Here is an 18,050-nt window from a genome sequence, read left to right on the forward strand (position 1 = left end):
TCTACCCCTCTACCCAGTACGGTCCTCCACTCTGTCCTGCACATAGGCCCCCAGGCAAAGTCTTCATGAAGTGTGCACCTCGGGAGACCCTGGCTATCTGAAGCTCCCCATCAACTTTAGAGGCAAGGAAGGAAGCCAGCCCAGCCAGTGCTCAGGGAGCTGCCTGGACCAGAGCAGCAGGCTTCTTGCATTTTAAGTAGCATATGCAAATTAAATTAGCATGGGTTCCACATCTCCAGCACGGCTCAGCCATGCTCCCCAATAATTCCCAAGCTAAACTGACCCAGTTTGAGATGAAAATCAGGTTTAATTTTAGAGGGATTTATTTATCTTCGTCTCAGGCTCTGTGTATTTTTTTTCCCTTTCGGCTTGATAAACATCCAAGCGCAGTTTCCAGACAAGCAGAGCCCTGCTGACTGCCATGTGATAGATGACCGTGTTGGAGAATGGTGCTCCCAAGCACGGAGAGCACAGGTGGGGCCTTCGTGGACCACAGGCTGCTTCTGGACCATGTCATTTCCCTCTGCTGTCTGCCAACCCCGAAGGTGGCTGTTGGGGTCCTTTGAACTGGAAAAATGCCATAATGTACAGTGATTGAGAGCTTGGTTACACCGGGGTTTGGCAAACTCTTGTGGCATTCATTATCAATTCTGAACATCTCGTACAAAGCCAGTCTGGGCCAGTGAGATGGCACTGTATGCTAAGACAGTTTTCACCAAGTCTGGGAACCTGAGTTCAGTCCCCGGGGACCCACTTAGTAAGAGGATAGGACTGACTCCTGTGAGTTGCCCTATGGCCTTCTTACATGTATACATAATTAAATATAAAATAAATCCAGTCCATCAGAATTGCTTCTTGCATCTATATCCAAACTCTTTCTGACCAGAGCCAAGGGCACGGGTCCTTTTGCCTTTGACAATGTGCACTGAGGATTCTATGCAGAAATGTATGGATTGCTTTTGTCTTTCTTCTGTACACTGGGAGCTCCCAGGAGGCCCCAGCCACCTCTGGTTCCTTCCTATCACCATCCTCATAGCCTAAGATGATATTTAGTCCTCAAGGGATGAGTGACAGGGACTTCTAGACCAGTGGCTCAACAGTTTTGACACCCCCTTCTTATCTAAGCTTGTCATTTTCTATTCCATGAGGAACAAAAACTAAAGCCTGGGATGCTGAAGAATATGGCCCAGTGTCGGGGACATCCGTGTGCTCCCACTCCCAGCAAAGATTTATCCAAGTTACATTCTCCTGCTGAGGCTCGGAAGCCCTCCATGGTAAACTTGTTCGTGTGTGGTTGTAATCCTCCAGCTAAGGAGACTGTCACTCACTCTTGACTGGACCATCTAGGGACACCATCATTCTAACTGAGAAGCAAGTGTTTGTCTTAGTGAGCTTGGCTCCAGGTGCTGAAACTAGGGATTGTTCACTTAAAGGGGAACCCATGAACTATAGTAGCTCACCTTCCCAGCTGCCTCCCGCTGTCTGCCAAGCACAGTACCTCAGTCCAAGCCCCTCCTCTATGCTCACCTTTGAGATGTTCACAACCTTGCTACTTTGTGAAGACCCTGGCCCTGCTGCCGCTGGCTGTCACCTATTAAGGTTATAGACCCCTGATAAAGTTACTGGAGAACAGAAACCCAGAAAGTGAGCCATGCCATCTCCACCAGGGAGGTGGAAGGAGCCAGACCCAGTCCCTGTGTCTACAGGAGCCGTTGTTCAGCACAGGCCATGATGGACACTGCACAGCTAGCCGGCCTGCAGCAAACACACGTGCTGCCCCCACGAGCTTGGAGTTTGGGTAAAACACTTTACCACAAGGAGCCCCAGTCTCCTTGACTCTATAGTAACAGCAGTCCCCAGTGGGGTGTTTTGGATTTTAAGGAGAAGATTCATTCACATTGGTAACGAGTTCCCACTGCCTCACAGTCAGTATGCACTGAGGAACTTCTGTTGGCGCTGTTGTGTGGCATCCACGCTGGCTGCCCTTATTGTTAGCATTGTGTTTGCTTTGAAGAAGGCATGACATTTACACAGGAGAGCTGACATTTAGATTACACAGGACGTTAAATGGCGAATGATGACTTAACTTACCCAACCTAGGTTTACTCACCTGCAAACTCAGCATTAACCATCTCTTTATGTATTTACTTCACAAGGTGCTGTTGAACACTAAACTAAGTGAAATAATGAGTAGACATCTTATGCTAGTGGCTGGTGACAATTATAGCTTGGAAAATGATTGTTTTGATAATATTGTTTACAAAACCTAAGCCATGTTTTGTTGGGCTCTGTTGTTGAATCCCCCTCCTAAAGTTATGTCGGCACCTGGATTCTGGAAAATGCCATTGCTATCAGAAAAGTTCAAAGTTTCATTCTGGAAACTTCACAGTACACCAAAAAGTGTAACTACTGGACTATATAGTCTAGAGCGTATGATGGCCCCAGGATGTATTTGCTGGATTCTGGAAAGCTTAAAGAATGCTGTGCTCAAAATTTTCAGGTTCTGGAAAAGAAAATTGGGCCACAGTAATCTATTCCTGACTATATACTGGCCACATTACCCAATTGACAGAGTACCCCATTGGCTACAGTACCCCACTTTGAACAGTATGGCTGAACATATGCATTTAGGGCATTGTTGTCTTTCATACCTCCTCCACCACACACACACACACACACACACACACACACACACACACACGCATGTCTTGCAGGAAATTGTCCCACTTCTAGAAGATGCCTCTCTGCCAAAGGGCAGAGTATTTGATGGCGTTGGAATGCATGAGTGCCTGCCTGCCTACCTCCATATCTGACATAGCTCCGGGTCCCCAAGTAGTTTCTTTAACCAGTGATTCAGTTTGACGTGTGAGGATAAACAGATAATTATCAGGTAAAAAGTGAGGAGGGAAGAAAGAGCAATCGGGATGGAGGGAGCATCCTGTGTGAGGGCCAGGCAAGGTCTCAGGATGGAGGGAGCATCCGGTGTGAAGGTCAGACAAGGACCCAGGATGAAGGGAGCATCCTGTGTGAAGTTCAGACAAGGTCTCAGGATGGAGGGAGCATCCTGCGTGAGGGCCAGGCAAGGACTCAGAATGGAGATAGAATCCTGTGTGAAGGTCAGGCAAGGTCTCAGGATAGAGGGAACATCCTGTGTGAAGGTCAGGAAGGACTCAGGATGGAGGGAGCATCCTGTGTGAGGGCCAGGCAAGGACTCAGATGGAGGGAGCATCCTGTGCGAAGATGCAGGGAAGGACTCAGGATGGAGGGAGCTTCCTGTGGAAAGGCCAGGCAAGGACTCAATAATGGAGGGGGTATCCTGTGTGAAGGCCAGGCAAGGTCTCAGGATGGAGGTAGAATCCTGTGTGAAGGTCAGGCAAGGTCTCAGGATGGAGGTAGAATTCTGTGTGAAGGTCAGGTAAGGTTTCAGGATGGAGGTAGAATTCTGTGTGAAGGTCAGGCAAGGTCTCAGAATGGAGGGAGCATCCTGTGTGAAGATGCAGGCAAAGAGAAGGTCTAGAGTCATAGGGAAGGCAGTATCCCAATGTCTGTGTAGCCAGAGCAGGGTCATAGTAGATAGAAGGACTGTAACACTAACAGGGACTGGGAGATGCATTTCCCAGGTGCGTTCCGGTCAGAGTCTAAGTCTCTATGGCTGTTCTGAGCCTTTGATGGAGTTAAGATAGAGGCTGCCAGAGAAGCTCAAATTGACTTTCTCATGACCTGTGACTTACCAAGAGGTCCTTGTGTTTATTTCCCTATCTGGCTGCCTGCCTTCTCTTGTCAGAAATGTTCTGAACTCATGGGCCTGCTTGTTTACCTGTCAAACTTATAAGCATATACTCAGAGCCCGTCTCCAAACCAGGACCCCAGAGCCAGCTTCTGCTGCACAAATGTGTCCCTTTCTGTCTGCGCTCCTCACACTCACGGGGGCCGCCCACTGACTCCAAGAAGGAAACCACCTGCAGAGAGTAAAACATCCCTGAGGCAATAAGCAATATGCTGTTCCTCCTGGTGTGTGGGTTTGTGCTCTGTCTTCCAGAAATGGAGGAAGGGAATATGCCACCTCCCTAACCCTAGAGGCTTCGAGTTTCCCTCTGCGCTGCCAAAGCTGGCTCCGCCCACAGAGCACACCCAGGCCTGTGTGTGCACTCCCACGTGAGTGAGAGCACTGAGCCACTGTAGCTCAGCTGGCAGGCAGCCAAGCTCCTCCAGCCCGTATTCCAGGAACTGTAGCACTTGGGGTGCTGAGGAGAGAGAGGACAGTCCTCTGCTCTAGGCCTGTCTTGAAAAACAGCCAAGTCTCAGGCCATTCCCATCTTGTTGAAGGACAACGTCTAGGAGCCCTGGGAGCCCTGGAAGGATGAAAAAAACAAGGTGTAGCCTTCGTGTACTCACAGAAAAGGCGCTGGCTCTCTTGCTCAGGCGTTTACACACGCGGGTTTTCAAAAACGCATCAATTAGCTGTGGACTCATCGCTCACAGAGAGAGCAACTACTGACGCCGAGAATGTGGCGGACATGAGCGAGGTCTTCTGGGTTGTAGGCTGCTTTTCATCTGCCAGAAGCGAGCCAGTGAGCAGGGTTAAGACGATAAAAGCATAGTGCGTGTGAGGGAGACAGAACACAGCATGGCCTGCACTGGGAAGGAGGTGTTTTCCTTAGCTGTGGTACTCAGTAAGCAAAATAGCCCTCTAAGAGCTGCAAGATTTGCCCTAAAAACTAAACATGTAAGCAGCTGGAGAGATGGCTCAGCGGTTAAGAGCACCGCCTGCTCTGCCAGAGGTCCTGAGTTCAATTCCCGGCCACCACACGTAGTTCAGTACTGTCTGTCAGGCGCCCTCTTCTGGCCTGCAGACCGACACACAGACAAAATGCCACTATTCATAGTAGATCAATCAATATAAATACTCGGGGAAAAAAACTAAACATGTAAAAGGAGGCAACGCGAGCTACATGGGAGATCAACTTTCAGGTCAAAAGAAGAACAAAAGAAGTGGTGTGGAGTGGCGCGGGGTGGCATGGGGTGGCTCTGGGTGGCGCAGAGCGGCATGAAGTGACTGACCACACAGGACAGGGAAGTCCTGGTCAGGGTGTGGCGTATAAGCCAGATAATAAGATTTCACTTTTGCCGTGAGAAGAAGAACACCCTAGTTATTTTGTAGAAGCTGGCTTTTAGGGTGGGCAAGTGGACTGTAGAAAGACTGGGTAAGAGCAACCTAACGGTCAAGTGAGAGACAGAGGTAGGTGGGTGTTGGGGTTGGAGACACTGTACCTCTCAGCAAAACTCCCACCCCCCACTCTTGCCGTGGAACTGAATACAATAAAACAATAAAAGTGACTTTTGGACTGGATACTGGATTTTGACCAGGAGAAAAATTGAATATGCAATGTTCCCCCACGTTTTAATATGTCAATAGGATGGATAGAGGTGGTCTTTGTAAAGGCAAAAAAGGGAACAGGGAAGGTTAGTGGTAAGAATGGTAGCTCTTTCTCTTTTGTTTCAAGGTGGCAACTTTGTTAGCCACCTCAGTAGAGGCTAGGATGCATGCGGCATTTGAATAGCACTTGGCGACAAGCAAGTGAGCAGAGCAGCCTCTTGCATAGTCAATGCCAATACCACAGAGCTGATTTACATGCTTACAACATTTGCCATTTGTCTGTTCTTTCATTCAACAAATACATGTTGAGTACGACAGCCTGTGACCGTCTGGTGAACCCCAGCGGGTCTCTTCCCCTCCCGGTTGGTGGCAGGTGGATAATACAGCTTGTCGTTGACGTATTTATCCGGCTGTATTTTTGCTGTGGCGGGTATGTGGAGTAGACGGGGGACTAGGGTGGAGATATTTTCAGGGAGAAGGAAAGCGCAAAATCATGCAGCTCCGGTGTGCAGATTTTCAGCAGCCTGACTTCTGGGAAATTCAGAGGCAGCCTAGGACCGACATGGGCTTAAGTGGTATGTGTGGACCTCATTAATTATGTCTGCCTGTCTGGAGTTGGTCTTATGAACCCTTATGTTTCTAGAACCTAGGGAAGGAGGGAAGAATGCTTAGTTTGAGTTATAAACACAGTTTTGTTTTTTAATAAAAAGACTTTATGATGTTTTAATTGTTTCCAGAATATCAACTAATGCAGCTAAAATAAAATGTCCTTCAAACTACAAGATAGAAGCTAGAGAATCAGAAGCAGCCAGTGATGGGGGAAGCAATATATGCCTCATCTGATTGTCCAATAGCCCATGCGGCTGACCTGAAGGAGAAAGATTATGTTATCTCGGTGTCCCAATTATGTTACACTTAAAAGATTTGAGAAAAGGTTGACGCCGTCAGTACAGACAGTAGAAAATAACTAGCGGTATAAATGGGAAAACGGTGGTGATTGTCTGTAACCCCAACTGTCGAAGCTGGGGTGGGGGAAGGCTGCAAACCATGCTCTCCAAAGAGATAAGTAGAAGGAGAAAAATAGCAGCACAGTCCCCCCCTTGTGACAGCATGGGATGCCACTGTGGGGAGCTGGCACAGGGCTTTGATTCACAGGCAAACAATCTGGGACACTTTTGAGTTTGGCAAAAAAAAAAAAAAAAAAAAAAACTGTCATTAGGCACTTGAACTTTAAGCTTTCTAGAATTTTCCAGATAGTCCTTAGTACATTTTGTTACTATAGCAAAATAAACTGGGTGCTTATGAATAGCCCAGTTTGTAAGGCACAGCTTCAAGATTGGTGGCCCAAACTGTCTGGCCCTACAATAAGGGCACCCATGGCCTTGTTACCATAGAAATGACATCATGATGGGAGAATGGGGGAGAGAGAGATCATATATGATGAGACAGAATTCCAGAGAGCGAATTGGATGGCAAACTCCTCTTTTTGTACCAACCAGCTCTTGCAGGAACTAGAAGAGGGCCCTGCAGGAGCTGTAGCCTTGTCTTCCAAGGGTGGCATCTGACTAATTTCCATGCCCTAGAGGTTCCACTACCTCCTCACCCCACTGTGCTGGGAGCCAAGCTTCCAGCACTTGAGTCTCTGAAGAACACCAACTGTATCCCCACCATGGTGTCCTAACGCGCTAGGTGCAGATGCACGAATTGGATGCCATACGATGGGTTATACTCTATTGTGACTGTCTTAATCTAGAAGCAAGTGATGAGAATTTGCGTACCCTGTAGATGTCCCCATACTCTGCTGTATTTTAAGTAACTGAGCAGAATGCATTGGCATTTCATTTTTCAATTCTTTATGCATCTTCAAATGCTTTTATGCTGTTTGATGTGCTTTTGTCGGTATGGGCCACGCTGCCCTAAGGTACCTGTAGACCTTCAGTGGAACGCAGCATGGCTCTGGTGGCTTATGAGCCAAGCAATATAATGCTGTGCTTCATTTCCCAGAAAATATATATTATATTCATTTATTTTTGCTTTATGTATATGAGTGTTTTACTTACAGTGATATCTGTGCACCACATCATTCTGTACCCACGGAAGGGAGAACAGGGCATTGGATCCCCTGGAACTGGAGTTAGCGATGGTTGCACATGCAGCTGCTAAGAATGGAACCTGGGTCCACCGCAAGAGCAACAAGTGCTTTTAACCACTTAGCAATCTCTCCAGCCTAGAAAACAAAAGTTTTAATTCCTTTTCCCTGCCAAACTAGTCTTCATAGGGAGTCCATAAGTTTAAAAGACAACCCTACATCTCAAGATCTTACAGTCTTACAAGGAAAAATAAATTTCTCAAGTTGTATTAAGAACGTAACAGGCATTCAGTAAGTGTTGAATTAATAAGCACCATCAAATCGTTATGTGTATTGTCCATGTTGATAACAGCAGTGCAAAATAAGAGTAGATGCTGATGGAGGCTTTGTTTCCCATGCTTCCAGTTTAATATTTACAGTAGATCTGGGGCTGAGGAGATGTCTCAGGGGGTAACATGCCAGCCATGCATTCATGAAGACATGAATACATTCAGATCCCCAGTCCCCACTTAAAGAATCTGGGCATGGGTGTGATCCTGTGATCCTAGTGTGCAAGGTCTCTGGAGTTCACTAATCAGCCATTCTGGCCAATTGGTAAGCACTGGGTTTAATGAGAGTCCCTGGCCTCAGAAGATAAGGTAAGGGACAGTTTAGGAAGACATGTGATATGGCCCTCTGGCATTCACATGAATGTATATCTACATACTCACATGCATACATACATGTAGTACACATAAGTTTGTTCATATTGGCATGTATATATATCATTTATTTATAATTTTATAAAGTGTGCTTTATCATTTCAATTTAATAATGACAGATATACCAAGAGGTAAAATGTCCAAGGCCTGACATTTGAGATGTGAGACATGAAGTTTACATAAAGGACATTTAAAGCCTAAGAAATAAATAGATTTTGGTGAAATTTGAGGTTAGTTTAATGGTGTGTTACATATGTAGAACATTGTGTATAGTTTAGAGAGGGATTTAAAAGACCATGGTAACATGAATGGCTATACTGAGATTATGAAGTACATTGAGTCTGATATGCCTTAGCACATATATGTAAGTGTGACAAGAGTACTGAACGAGCCCCTACTGAGCTGCCATTCATTTTTTATCACCCGTCACCTATCAGTGATGGTATCCTTTGTTTCATCTTAATCCTCACCCATGCCCCTACTTTCAGGTTACTTTGTAATAGATTTCAAACATCCTGCTGAGTCACTTTTTTCTATATATGTATTGCAAAGATAATGAGTCTTTAAAAAGCAATAGGCAATCATAGTGGGAGACCATCATTATACCTAAATCATATCCCCAAGCATTCCTGATCATGTGTTATGAAATGTGGCCCATTTCATGTGTATTTGTTATAGGAGGCCACTGTTTGTTCCCAGCTGCTCAGACACAAAATAACCACACAGAAGCTATATTATTTGCAATACTGTTTGGTCAATAGCTTAAGCATGTTTCTGGATAACTCTTTTTTTTTTTGAAAGTAAGTATTTATTTATTTTTGCTTTTTTAAAGTAATTTTATTAAATTATAAAAGTTTCCATTTCCGCCCCTCCTCCCACCACCCTCCCACTCCCCCCACTCCCTCTCCTCCTCCCTCTCCATCCCTAAGAGCAGTCAGGGTTTCCTGCCCAGTGGGAAGTTCAAGTTCCTCCCGCCTCCCTCCAGGTCCAGGAAGGTGAGTGTCCAGACGGACTGGATCCGCAAAATCCAGTATATGCAGAGGAAACAAGTCCCAGTGCCATTGTCAATGGCTTTTCAGAAAGACTCCGGGCCAGCCACATTCAGAGAATCCGGACACATTCAGAGAATCTGGTTGGATCGCGTCCTCGTTCAGTCCCAGTCCAACTGGCCTTGGTAAACTCTCATTAGATCCGTCCCTTGTATCAGTGGGTGATCGCATCCCTCGCAGTCCTTATTTCCTTTTTCATTTTCTTCCTCCTTCTGTTCCTCATTTGGACCTTGGGGGACTCAGTCCGGTGCTCCAATGTGGGTCTTCATCTGTATCGCCATTCATCGTGGGATGAAGGTTCCCTCTGATCTTGCCGTCTTTGCTCACGTTCTCTTTCCTTCTGCTTCTCGTTTGGACCTAGGGAGTTAAGTCCAGTGTTACGATGTGGGTCTCTGTCTCTATCTCCATCCATCGCCAGATGAAGGTTCTATGGTGATAAGCAAAATATTCATCAGTATGGTTATGGGCCTAGGCCGTTTCAGGCACCCTCTCTTCTATCCAGAGAACAATCTGGGGATCTCCTTGGACCTGTGATCCCATTTATAATCAAGTCTCCTGTAAACCCTAAGATGACTCCCTTAGTTGAAATATATTCTTCCCTGATCTCATATCCATCCTTCCTCCCTCCCCCCATCCCAGTCCACCTAGCTTTCCCCATTCCTCCCCTACTCCCTTCTCTCTAACCCTCTCCCCTTCCAACAACCATCCCACCCCCCCATGCACCCGAGGTTACCTGGGACTCTTGTCTATTTCCAATCTCCAGGCAGATAGCTACATGATTTTCATCAGGTTCACCTTCTTATTTAGCTTCTCTAGGATCACGAATAATAGGCTCAAAGACCTTTAATTATGGTTAGAATCCACATATGAGTGAATACATACCATATTCCTCTTTTTGGGTCTGGCTTACCTCACTCAGTAAAGCGTTTTCTATTTCCATCCATTTGCATGCAAAATTCAAGATGTCATTGTTTTTTACCGCTGAGTAGAACTCTAATGTGTATATGTTCCACACCTTTATTAACCATTCTTCTATTGAGGGGCACCTAGGTTGTTTCCAGGTTCTGGCTATTACAAATAGTGCTGCTATGAACATAGTTGAACAAATGCTTTTGTAGTATGATAGGGCATCTCTTGGGTATATTCCCAAGAGTGGAATTGCTGGGTCCTGAGGGAGGTTGACTCCCAGTTTCCTGAGAAACCGCCACACTGATTTCCACAGTGGCTGCACAAGTTTGCATTCCCACCAACAATGGATGAGTGTTCCCCTCATTCCACATCCTCTCCAGCATAGGCTATCATTGGTGTTTTTGAGTTTGGCTATTCTGACAGGTGTAAGATGATATCTCAAAGTTGTTTTGATTTGCATTTCCCTGATCGCTAAGGAGGTTGAGCATGACCTTAAGTGCCTTTTGGCCATTTGGAGTTCATCTGTTGTGAATTCTCTGTTCAGTTCAGTACCCCATTTTTTAATTGGGTTAATTAGAGTTTTAGTGTCTAGTTCAAGAAAATTTTTTTTGCCTTGTCTGTCTCTGGTGACAGCTCCATGGCTTCTCCCTAACTCCACCTTCTTTCTCCCAGCATTCAGTTTAGTTTTCTTTCATTTAGCTCTACTTTGCCCTATCAGGCCAAGCCATTTTCTTTATTAACCAATGGTATTCACAGCGTACAGAGGGGAATACCACATCATGTATTGATTTTTTTAATAGTTCGTACTACTGGTACCTAAAGTATGAAGCTCATACTTTGTAATTAAAAGCATTCTGGGTTTCAAGTTACTTTTTAATTTACAGATAGAAACTTTGTTGTTTTTGTAATTATCTCTTGAAATTATATCATAATTGCATTGTTTTCCACTTCCCTTTCCTCCCTTTATCCCCTCCTGTATATTTGTCCCTTGCTTGCTCTCAAATTCATAACCTTTTTATTTTGTTGTTGTTACTTATATACATACATATTCCTAAAACATAAATATAGCCTGCTCAATTTACATGTTACCTATATGTGTATAATTTCAGGGCTGACCATTTGGTATTAGATAACCAACTGTGAGACTCTCCTGTGGGGAATACCATTTCTCCTCTCTCAGCATTTTCAAATTTCTTGTAGTTCTTGGACCAAGTTTGAAGCTATGTGAGCTTTCCCTCTTCCCTGTTAGCATGTCACTCATGCTATCCTATTCAGGCCTTGTCTAGGAAACCATGCTGATGATGTGGGCATAGCTACTCTGACACTTCTAGGAGACACAATCTCACAGCAAACTTCCGGTTCTTCTGACTCTTATCATCTTTTCACCCTCTCTTCTGCAATGGTCTCCAAGCCTTGAGTACAGGAATTGTTCTATAGATGTGTCAGTTGGGACTGGAAAGTATGCAGTCTCTTACTCTCTACAGTTTAATTGGTTGTAGTTTTCTGCAATGGTCTCCATCTGTTGCAAAAAGAAGTTTCTCTGATGAGGCATAGGAACTACAATTATCTGTGGAATCAAGCTACATATTTAGCATGCATTAAGAATTATCCTGGTTTAGAAAAGTGTTAGCTGCAGATTCTTCACCAAGATCCATGACATCACTAGCACTAGCCCCAGTAGTTGACTAGGTTTCCAATACCAGACCTTGCCTCCTTCTTGTTGGATAGGCAAATAGTCCAAATAGAGAACTGTTGGTTACTACCAAGGTATGTGTGTAACCATTGCACCATTAGAGTTAACATGCTGTCCAGGCCACTGCTGTGGTTCATAGGTGTCTTAGCTGGTTAGGACTGTTGGTTGCTTCCCTGTCTTGGAAGCTAATAGGGTACTCTCTACCATGGCAGTGAGTCCTCAGGGAGGGGGCTTTCAGATCAGATTCTCCTCAGGTCCTCTGGGCCCTGTGTCTGAAGCACACAGTGGCTTCAGTAATAGAGACTTAAGGGCAACAGCATTAGCCTATAAAATTTTGAAAAATCTCTTAGACAGCCCTGACTGTTCTACTGTGAGTCATTTACAGATTCAATGCAATTCCAATCAAAATCCCCAACTCATTATTTACAAAAATAGAAAAATACTATTCTAAAATTCACATGGAGCCATAAAGACCCCGGATTGCCAAAACAATCCTGAGCGAAAAGAGAAATGCTAGAGGCGTTACCATTTCAGACCCCACAATGTACTACAGAGCCATAGGAAGAATAAACTGTCTGGGCTCGCCCAAAAAAAACTGTGTAAACCACTAGAACAAACCAAAAGATCCAAACATGAGTACATGTAACTACAGCCTTCTAATAGTTGACAAACATGCTAAAAATATACACTACAAAAAAGACAGTATCTTCAACAAAAGATGCTGGGAAAACAAGATGCCCACATGTAGAAGAATGAAATTATACAAGTATCCATCACATTGTACAAAAAATAACTCCAAGTATATCAGTGGCCTAAATATGAAATCTGAAACCGGTAGAACAAAACATAGGCAATACCTACATGATATATAGGTGTAAGAAAGGACTTTCTGAATAAAGTCACCGTCTGCCCAGAAATTGAGGCCAACAGATGTTAAGTGGGACCTCATACAACTAAAAGCTGTTGTCCAGCTAAAGAAAAAATCAGTCTGCAGGAAAGGAAAGCCCACAGAATGGGGGAGAGTCTTTGCCAGCTCTCCACCTAACAGAGATAAGAATAGATAAGAACTCGGAAAGCAAAGAGTCATAAGAACAAGTGAGCCACTCAAAATATAGGACTAGGATCGGAACATGGTTCTCAAAAGGAGAAAGAAAAATGGCTAAGTAATGTCTCAAAAAAGGTTTGAGGTCCCTAGCAACTAGGGGAATGCAAATCAAAACAACTTTGACACTTCATCTTACCCCACTAAGAAGCATAAAGGTCGACAAACCAATGACCAACAAATTCTGGAGAGGATGTGTGGGAAAAGAAACCTTCATTCACTGGTAAGACTACAAACTGCTCAGCAGCTCTGCAAGTCGGTGTGGAGGAACCATCAAAAATCTAAAAATAAATATACGTTATGATCCAGCTATGCCACTCCTTTGGCATAAGTCCAGAAGTTTGAACGCCTCAGATACCTCATGCTCAGCCATGTTCACTGCTGCTCTATTTACAATTGCTAGAAAATGAAAACAACCTAAATGCCCTTCGGCTGACAAATGAACAACGGAAATGTGGCACATGCACACCATGGAATGCTATTCAGTTGTAAAAAAATGAAATTATGAAACTTGCAGGTAAATTGATGGGACTAGAAAAGATCTTATCAAGTAAGGTAGCCCAGACCCTGAAAGCCAAAGTTGCATGTTCTCTCTCATCTGAGATTCCTAGTTCTGAGTACTGAGGTATGAAAATATAACCTCAAGTAACTGCAGAAGCCATGGAAATAAAGGAGACCATAGAAGGATGGGGTAGGGGTAGTAGAGAGGGAAAGAATAGCATATAATTTGAAGGTGGAAATGGGGAAGAATAAGGGGGGATCTCTAGATACAGGGAGGAAGATAACTGTAGAAGAAGGAGGGAGGGGAGCAAAGTCATCATAAAGATGCATGGAGAAGTCAAAAGGAATAATTATACATCTAAAATTGCATGCAAGTCTGTGTTCACATACACAGTTAGCAGGAAATTCTCATCTGGACTGACAATGCTTCCCCCAAGAACCATAGACAAAGCAGAGAAAATCTAACAAAATCCACAGCGCAGGCATGAGAAACTTTGTTTTTAAAAGTACGTTTTTCTAGCACCATACATAACAGGATGTTTTTGTACCAATAAAAACTTAAAATGACAGGAATATTTCTCTCCCAGGCATCCTTTGCTGTGGGGCTCCTACCCAATAACGTATTATTTACACCTGTGCATTTTGCTAAGTATTACTGATGTTAGCAGATTTTCTTCACCCGTCTAAGCAAGTACCTGATACTTGCAAGCCTCTTCGGTTTCTTTTAGAAATCTCTGGCTAGACTCAGTGATCCTCCAGGCCCCGCTTCCTTTTGTCCCTGGATCCTCAGCCCCACTGCGAACTTCCTCAGGATTTCCAACCTCCATCCATCATACCCAAACAGCTGTTCCAAAAAGACCATCATCATTTTTACAATCCAAAGCTTGCCACAAATTGTGATGTTATGGTGCATCTGGTAGCAAAATAAACCATTAGTAACCACACTGGAAAGCTATGCAGGGTTGGATTGTTGTCCCTTTTGCTGTCAAAAGAACTGTTAACAGCTTTGGAAACTGAATTCTAAGGTCTGCTCACATGTGTGTTTTTCCTTTGTTACAACTAAAATATTGGTTATATCTACACATCAATATATATAAGAGATTATTTTTATATTGGATCTTTTTTGGGCAGTTTCTACTGCCTTAGCTGAGTGACTTTAATGATCTCACCATAAAGTGGAACCAGAGAGAACCTGTAACAGTGGTTAGCTTGACCAAAGATATGTGAATTTAGAGAATTAAAAAAAGAAACAAAACAAGCTCCAAAAAGGCAGAAATCTAAGTGGCTAAATGTAAAAAGGAGTGACTAACTAATGGGGGGGGGGGTCCCCAAGGTGCCACCCCTGAAAGGCACCAGCTCTATCAGGAAATGTACATAGCTGACTGGCCCTGGGAGAATTACTGGATCACAGTTTCACCTCTGAGGTGACAACTCGCGCTAATATTAAACTTGGTACAAGAATCTATGCCTTTGGAAAGGGAGGCGGAGAGTAAAGCCCATTGCAGCCTCTCAGAGTTGGAATGTAAAGATGACACACAAAGTTGACAGGGGCTGACATCAAATAGAAGCTCTGTAATGGGGCAGCATTATTCTGGCAGTATGAGGCGAGGAGGAGCAGTGACGGGCAGCCACTCACCATAATGCGAAGTCATATACTCCATTAGCGATCCATTAGCTTCATGGCCTTGAGCCTTCACCTCTCTAGCCAGTTCGTCTACACAACATGGTCATAATAATATTGAGTATGTAAAGGACTGCTGCAAAGCATAATTTACGTCCCATTGCCAAGGACTTGGGAGAACAGAGAGAGATTAACTGCCAAATATCCCTGGAGCCATCAAAGGGATGAACTCAGACCAAGTGTCCACACCCACAGGGCCAGTCCTCATGTGTATGCAGAGTATAGTGATAAGGCATATAGATACACTGACACACCCATTGCCTTGCACACTTAGCACATCTTTGTGCTGTGAACATGGAAAATCTTCTTTACCTTTGTGGCTATATATGTCTAATTGTGGACAAGTCTGCTTGTTAACATGCTGTGTATGGTTCATGGAACATTAGAAGTTATTCTTCTTACCCTACAACAGCCACAGAACCATTAACCATCCTGTATATACCCTGCCTTCTCCCCAGGCTCCGTGAACCACTGTTCTCTATTCCCATACGGTCAGCATTATTCCTATAATCCCAACATTGGAGAAGGTGACACAAGAAGATTCTTGGAATTTGTCAGTCAGTCCAGGCAAATGGTTGAGAGAACCTGTCTCATAAAACAATGAAAGGAACTGGGGAAAACACCCCTCTATATGTACCATGCATACATACTTACACTAATACACGCACAGAAAAAAATTATTGCTTGAAGATGAAGTCTTTTAGGTACTAAGGAGTTCTTGACACTCAGGAAACTAAGAAACACCATCTTTTTCCTTGTCTTCCATCATTCTACAGAAAGTCAGTAACTGTCTTCTTATGTCCTTCTTATGGAGGGACAGAAACCTTAGAAATGTACAGTTTGTAATTCAATGGGACATCATGCAAAAGCAGACATAGGAAATCAGAAACTGAATGACTTTGGGTAGGTAGGGTGATAAGCTTCTATGACACTGTGTGTTCAATTTCCTCCTTCCCTGGATAATTAACTCATTAAGATCCGTGCCATTATTTCCTGTTCTCTATTACCTCCTGCAGAAAATGCCAAAGCCAAATTCACAGATGTGGTGCGAGGTTTCAGAGGTGACAAGTCCGGTATTCTAGAAGCTCAGGTAGTGATTCTCAGCCTCATAGTACAGAAGACTCACCCAGGGACGTCAGGTCCACATCAGTGGCAACGACAGGAATAAGAAGAGCCATGAGGGAATTTTCTAGAAGACCAGAAACAGTTTATGCCTTGATCTGGGTGGTGGTTAAATCTACGTGTATCAATTTACTGAGTTTTCAGACTTTTTATGACGTTTGAAAAAAGCAATTTCCAGCTTCTACCATTGAAAAGAGTCATTGATCTGAGACATGGCCCAAGAATCAGCATTTCTTAAGTGTCTCCTGCTTTTCTCTTCTCTGTGGAGTCTCCTGGGCAGACAGGGTTGGGAATCACCTAGAAACTCTCCAGAATGGCAACATTCACCCTGTTGTCAGAGTCACAAGTGTCCGAATGCTGGCAAGGGGTGAGGGTGTGGGACAGGATCTCCCCTCTTCTTATTTTCTTCTGCTCTTCCCTTTCCACTGCTTGAAATCTCAAGTAAAAATTATCACAGCTGAGGTAGTAGCAAGCAACCCAGGGTTCTCCATCTTCAGGGGCCATCTTTCCATAAACAGCTCCTTTGGCACAGGTTAAAAACCTGGTTTCTGATTCCTATAATCCCAGCATCAAGGTGGTTAAGTCAGGAGGAACACAAATTTGCAGAGCAAATTCCAAAGCCACATATGTGTGTGTTTGTGTGTGTGTATGTGTGTGTACATAATAGATATGTGTGTACATATATATGTATGTACATATGTATGTGTGTATGTAAATATACACATTCACACTTACATCCATTCCTAGGTTTTCAAATATCTACTTCCTCCAAAAAAGGGGGAGAAGGCAGGGCAACAATGGTAAAAAAATAAATAAATAAATATGGTTCTCAGGTCCCAGTGGAGAATGTGAGATTCAGTAAATCTGGGCTGGGGTCTAGGAGATCTATAAAGAGCAAAAACTAGCATTGAGTGGGTGTGTACCCATCACAGAGTAGAGAGAAACAGACAACTACTGGCCAGAAGCGCTGCACAATCAGCATCTCATTTAATACTGAACAATTCCGTGAGAATATACACTAAACCAAACTCAGTTGAGCAGAAGACAAAAAGCCTGTGGATTAGAGACTTTATACTTACCCAAGCTTCCTCAACTAAGCTGAGAAAGTAAGTCCCAACTTCAAGTAAGCTGCTTGGGACTAACAAGCCTTTGTAAACCCTCCAAGGCAAAGCTCCCACCAACACAATGTGCTGCCGCACCTTGAAGTCGGCACATAAACTCTGAGTCAGACTATGCCTGGAGAGAGAGCGTTGTGCTTTTTTCCTCCCCAAGGAAAGTGAGTGAATGCAGATGGAGAGGAGACAGGGAGTCACCAGGGTCCCTGGTTGTGTCTTAACAACCCTGTATGTGACCAGACACATTGCCTCATTGAAGCTAACTTTGACCATTAGATACAGGAAGAAGAGTCAAGAAACTTTTATTTGCGCTAGCTCTTCACAGCCTTTGTAGTGAAGGCAAGGTGTTCAGACATTAAAGTCCATTTCCTCATATCCCAGCATCTCTCTGGAACCCAGCTCTTGCAAAGAGGGAGGTGGCGCTAGGTCATGGCTTTGTGACTATGGTCACTTTCTGCCTGACTTCCGGTCTCTGGAGCATCTCTGAAAGTCAAAACATGCTGGTTTTACTTGTATTCTTCCTTTATCCTGTTCCTCTGCCATCCCTGCAGGACATCTTGGCTTTCTGCTCCATCATAGATCCAACAGTACAGGCAGGCATATCAGGTTTATAAGTGACTCCCCTGGGTTCCTTCATTATATCTGTTTAGGCTTCATTCTGGTAACACTGAGGAGGTTGAATTTCCCTTCAGGACTTGATATCTATATATA

The 18,050-nt window shown here is 44.1% G+C and overlaps 1 protein-coding gene across 13 annotated transcripts in view; it reads left to right on the forward strand.

Moving 5' to 3' along the window:
* Cadps (calcium dependent secretion activator) overlaps positions 1–18,050 on the forward strand; it is a 433,680-nt gene that overhangs the window by 138,369 nt on the left and 277,261 nt on the right. The window lies entirely within an intron of this gene.

This window comes from Myodes glareolus, chromosome 5 (genome assembly GCF_982192425.1).
Source record: "Myodes glareolus chromosome 5, mMyoGla1.1, whole genome shotgun sequence".
Classification (NCBI taxonomy): Eukaryota; Metazoa; Chordata; class Mammalia; order Rodentia; family Cricetidae; genus Myodes; species Myodes glareolus.